The sequence below is a fragment of the Pyxicephalus adspersus genome, chromosome 5 (assembly GCF_032062135.1).
Source record: "Pyxicephalus adspersus chromosome 5, UCB_Pads_2.0, whole genome shotgun sequence".
Lineage (NCBI taxonomy): Eukaryota > Metazoa > Chordata > Amphibia > Anura > Pyxicephalidae > Pyxicephalus > Pyxicephalus adspersus.
In genome coordinates, this window is record NC_092862.1 from 118502228 (window position 1) to 118508298 (window position 6071).

Genomic DNA, 6071 nt, shown 5'->3' on the forward strand with positions numbered 1-6071 from the left:
TGCACTAGCCGCAGCTAATGCAGAAAAAAGTGATGTGCCAAATCAAGTATAAACAGTGACGTGACTGTGCATCTTAAAAATCAGTGGGGTCCCAAACCCAGTGATTTTAAGGTGCCCCTGGATCACCACTCCAAGGGTACGACACTGGAGTGAGATTCGGACCACTCGTCAGACCGATTGGTAAGACCAAGCTTTCCATGCACCAACCAGTGGGTCAGTCAAACCTGTGGGTGCTCCTTTTCAGGGCAGGCCCCATGCCTTCTCCGGTGGACAAGGCCGGCAGAATTATCATAGGGTGGCCCCTTAGAGAGCAACAGCAACAGGCAGACCATCCTTAACAGGGGTACTTGCACACTGCATTCTTTCCAGGAATGCCAGTGCCTTTCCACCCTGATCACTAGAAGGATTAGGTACTACACTTGATCTTAGCCAAAAGGCCGAGAAGCGATGTCCGGATGCCCAATGTTCCTCCATGTTCACGCAACAACTTCCCACTTTTTCTTCTCCCTGGTTACATAAACCTATTTATAACTTGTACTTTAAACATTCCAAGCAGAAGGTGTCTGTATGTCTATCATATACAGACTCTAAGTAGCTTAGGTGTGACATTGAACACTAATTGAAATTGGTTGATCATGCATGTTTATTTCAAAAAGTTAAAGAGGAGGTCATGTAATCACATATTTCTGATGACTCTTTATTTTAGGACTGAAGAGCTGTGCATAAAAAGTTGTATAAAAGGTAATACTGAGATCTATTTTCCCAAACCTGTTGTCTGAACCTGTTAATGTCATCTATAGACACAGATTATTTCTAAATCTAATTCAATCATCCAGTGTTTGCAGGGTGGTTTACATTTACGTTCATATTTTAATTAGAGATGTTCTTCACTGTTAATTGTCATTTTCTTAGGTGATACACCAAAGTGTGTCCATTGTATACAATACAACATTTACATATAAATACATTGGTGTCACTTTTGAAGTCTCCTTCCAGCTACAACCTGGCTGGGTAAATAACAACTGGTAGTGTCAGGCAAGAGGGAGACAAATGAGCAGATTAAAACTAGTAAGGACTTGTCCTCACAGGTAACATAAATGATTGCTGTATGACTGCATAATAAATTTAAATCAGAATTAGGCATGTGTGGGCTGCCTTGCAAATGAGAATACGTTGCTTTTTACCCCTGTTAGACCAATTGACCTTTATGCATTGATTGGCATAGGTAATGCTGCTGGTTAAATAAGGGGTATTGGGCCATGCCCACAAGGTGCAAACACATTTGTGGGGTGTTTACTTTCCAAGGTCTCAGTGAATAATGCTCATTTTCAGGCAATCCATTAGTCCAAATCACATGCATAACTGGGTACCGCCTTGAGGTTATATGGCACACAACTTTTGCCTAAATGTAATTATATTTTTTAATAATTGTATTTCTTGTATTCACTATTGAATCTCTTTGTCCAGCAATTCGTTGAAAGAAATAGGATTCCATTTTTTAATATTATAATATAAAATTTCAAATAATATTTTATTACTATTGTTCTCTAAAGGGACATAAGGCAAGCATTCTGTGTGGTTAGATTCTAACAGAAAAAGCCTGTCCCTATTTTGCAGCTGACCCACACCCCATATTATCTTTTGTACTCCTAGTATGTGTTGTCATGGCAATTAGAATGCAAATGTTGCATATTCTTACCAAAAGGGTACATTTTTTCAGGAATGCAGCACACATGTAGATGCCCCAAATTCCATATTCAATCCTTTGTCTTTGAATTCACCATTATTTTTAGGAAGGCATGCAAAACAAATAATACCAAACAATAGGGCCAAGATGCCATTCAAATGTAAGTAGGTAACACCTTAACTTATAAATACAATATGGATATAACAATCCTGTTCCATTGAACTAAAATCAACTAAATATATATAGGTATTTGAAAAACATACTGGACATTTTGTCACTTGGATAGTATGGGGGAAGGTAGAACCCCTGTTGAGTTTTACGCTATTTACTTAGAAATATTTTCCCGAATTTTCTGTTCCTGGTACAAACTTTTACCCCAGAAAAGTGAGGGAAAATCTAGAAAAGGGAAACAGCTAGCAATAAAAAATTCCAGAGGTTTTAGAATTCCCTGCTTTACATAATCATGTAACTTTTGCTGGTAGTGAGATTCCCCCTTACATCCTGACCGGGGACAACATTTTTATCAAGCAGGAAGTAAAGAAACATTGAGTGCAAAATAACTAAACTATACATACACTTAAACGTTCACATTCTGTCATAATAAAGCAAACATATATTTTGTGAAATTTAAACACAACATCCACACACTAAGACAACTTATAATACCTACAAAAAATTAGGTTTGCAGTTAGTGTGGCTGTGTTGCCAATCACGTTTCCATGTGTTGTGTTTGGCAGCCCATTCATTTTTTTTCAAATGAACTGTGTTTTTTTCAAGTGTAAAGTAAAACCTCTCCAATACCCATGTTTTCAATCCTTCATCAGATTCATTCCAGGGTTGCTGGATCGCCCATGTTCACCTATGTTACTCTATCCTCTCCAGTCTGAGAGGGCGTTAATAAATCAATCCATTGTGCTGCAGTACATTTTGGGTGCCATTACAATAAATGGAAACCCAACACACCAACGTAATGCTCAAAGGAGATCAAGCCTGAGTAAGATTTGTTTTGTGAATATGTGAAGCCTTGTTGGGTTACTTCCCTGTTTTCACTTTTTGATACATAACAAGATTACTTTGTGAATAGACAAGACAGTCCACACAGAATTAGCACATACAGTGTGGCAAGGTCATACAGTCTTTGATTACAAGATGCTATCAGGATCATTTCTAAGAAACAATAGTTTTCTCTTTTCACTTGTCTCTGGGAATGTCCAAGATAAGTACATACAAATACACCTGGGGAAAGCATTGTTCAGCATGTACTAAACTATCACCCCTCCACCACCGTGTACCATCACTACACTCATTTCACTCACTGGTTTATTCAAAACTTTTTTTGTGTTATGTTACATGATTAATCAGAGGGGAGGCATGGAGAATCATAATTTTTCCTTTGAGTCTCCTTATTCCGAAGAAGCTCCCCTGTGGAAAATCTAACAGCACCTCCTTACTATTTTCCCCCATCAATAGACTGTAAGCTCCTGTGGGTAGGGTCCTCTCCTCCTGTATTATTGTTTATATCTGTCCGTTATTTGCAAGCCCTGTTTAATGTACAAGCTGTACAAGTGTAATATGTTGGCGCTATATTAATATCGTTTATTAATAATATTCCTTTATTCTTGACTATGACTAATCCTGACTGGTTACAGAATTGCAGCACATTGTGATCACCCAGCGCTGGCATGATAGGAATAGATTGGCCAGCAATGCCCCCTAAATTAATTGTGTGCCCCTCTATATATCTTAAGTACAGTATTTGCTGATATTTCTTCCAAAAGTACCTATCCCGCAGAATTACTGATCTCCATGAATTGTTAATTGAACATTAATGACAATTCCCATACCTCCACATTGGACCGGATTTAAAGGGACTGGCTCTCTTCCTGAACCAAGTCCCTCTTCTTCTTAGTTGTCCCTCTTTTTAGGTTGATGTATACTGGTCTGAAAAAATGTATTATTTAATCATTAAATGCGTTATTTTGCACTAAACTTTTCATCCACCATTTACATTTGGTATTTTTTAAAGCATTATAAAGGAAAATTATTTGTGGAACAAAACACTTATGGTTCCCAAAATGGTGCAGGGCAGAGGTGTGATATTTGTCCTCAGGTTTTATTTTGCAATCTTTTGTCTTTTGAGTGCAAAGGGTCTGGGGGGAGAGGGGCATATGATGAAATACCCTACAGCTTTGTATTGCATCAGATAGTACAAAGCTAGAGGTGATGGCATTTTGATTGATATTAGTTCAGCAACCTGATGATGACTGAATGGCTCTTGGTAGCAACTGTGTGCTGCATGCATCTCTTATTCTGACCCATACACTGTTGTTTGCATGTTCAGGTAAATGATTGATATCTCTCTGACATTGCTCATTTACCTTATCATGCAAACAGAGTATGAGCACAACAAGAGGTGCATACAGCACGCAATTTTCACATGTATCCATACTGGAGAGTCTATGTCATTGCCTCCTGTTACCAAAATATTACATTTTTGTGAGTGGTAGTCTGCAAAATGGTGTCAAAATATTGGTAAGCGTGTGTGTAGGTTATAAACACAAAAGCAAATAAATACTTCAGTTCTTGTGTCTGCATCCATGCACATACGCTGCACTGTAGCAGCTCTTAACATATAGTTGTACAGCTGGTTTTCTCAGTTGAACAAACTGGTTTGTCAAGTTCCTCTGACGTTGTCCCAAGCGAGGAATCTCTAGGAAAACACACAACAAAAACAAAGCTGGAATTCACAGCACTTACATGGATGAGCCCATAATAGCAATTGCTTGTCAAGCAAGGATAAAAAACACAATGCAAAAAAGCAGTAAAAATGACCTTACATTGAATAAGTCATCTGTTGTGGCTTAATAAATGTCCATGAACAGCTGTATTTCATAGTTTTTGAAACACAAAACAAAACATTTAGAATCTCTGCAGCCTTTTATACTGGTTTAAGACACTGCAAACCAGGTATTCTTGCAAATTGATTACTGATTAGAAAATTATCAGGGTAACAGTTTGAGATTTGGCAATAGATCTGCTCATGTGTACTAGGCCTAATGCCCATGTCTATCCTACTGCAGGTGCGCAGGAGTTCATTCATTCTTAGCAACCACAGGGAAAGATGGGACTGCGCATGCACAGCTCAGCCATTTTGACAGTTCATTGGAGCGATCAGGCAGGTAAGAACACCTATTGCTAAAGTGGCATGACCTGTCCATTTCTGCAATATTGCAATATATCCCGATCAAAAAAAAGAGAAATTTAAGTTCCATTTTCATCTATCCAAATCTGCCTTGCCCTGCAAGGTAGGAGGAATGCAATAGCAAGGGCAGTGGGGGTTGTTCACTACCTTTGTATAGGTGAAAGACAGGGACACAAAGTCTTGACCTTTTATGACTCAATCAGCAATTTGCTAAAAGAAGACCAACAACATGGAACTAGAAAATATAAAAAAACATTTGCAGGATTGGCATTTTAGCTCCAATGACAAAAGGTACTTGGTGTGAATAGTTTATTGGGAATTTTCAAAACAATTTTGTAACTTTAAAAATTCTAATTTAGTCCCACATGTGTGTATTTGTATCTATATATGTGTGTACAAGGATTTAATATAGTCCATTTTTTATTCATAAAGTTCCAGTCATTTTCTGTATTGACTTTCAATCGTGAATGGCTGAGATATTCTATTCATTCCCCAAGAAGAGTTGGCCTGCAGATACTTTCACAGGTTTGGGTGGAGGCCCAACTCTAGCATGGAGTCAATGGGGGGCAATTTACAGCAACTGGGTGACACCCTGATTGCAACTGCTTAGAAATTTAGAAGCGTTGGGCACTAAATTTTGAGTGATACATTCTGCCTTGACACAACCCTATTTAACTTATCTCAAAAATAATTTGCTGTATTATTATTAATATAATAGCGCCAACATATTACGCAGCGCTGTACATTAAATAGGGGTTGCAAATGACAGACGAATACACACAGTGACACAGGAGGGGAGGTTCCTGCCCTGAAGAGCTTACAATCTAAGAGATGGGTACTTTATGCCACAGCTGGCATCTGCAGTTGAGATGCTACATGTATCGGCTCACCCACAAGAATGAGGGGTTTAGTGGCACCCAATGTAAAATGTTGAACCCGTAGATCATTATAAACTAGTTTAGCCAGTGGAGCATCCAAATAGCTGGTGAGGTCCCAGCAAGCCGCTGTTCCCACCATTTCTCCTCTATGTCACCTATGTCAGCACTCACATTCACCCCAACTTTTTCCCACATTCAAAATATTTCCCGACCTTGACTGGCCAAACATAACTTCTATGTATGTGCAAAGATTAATAATCCCATACACTCCTAAAACTCCATCCACAAAACATTCCTAACAGAC

The 6071-nt window shown here is 38.6% G+C and overlaps 1 pseudogene; it reads right to left on the reverse strand.

The window, feature by feature from the left end:
• Window positions 1-290: 290 nt before the first annotated feature.
• Window positions 291-449, reverse strand: LOC140332213 (U2 spliceosomal RNA; annotated as a pseudogene).
• Window positions 450-6071: the final 5622 nt, after the last annotated feature.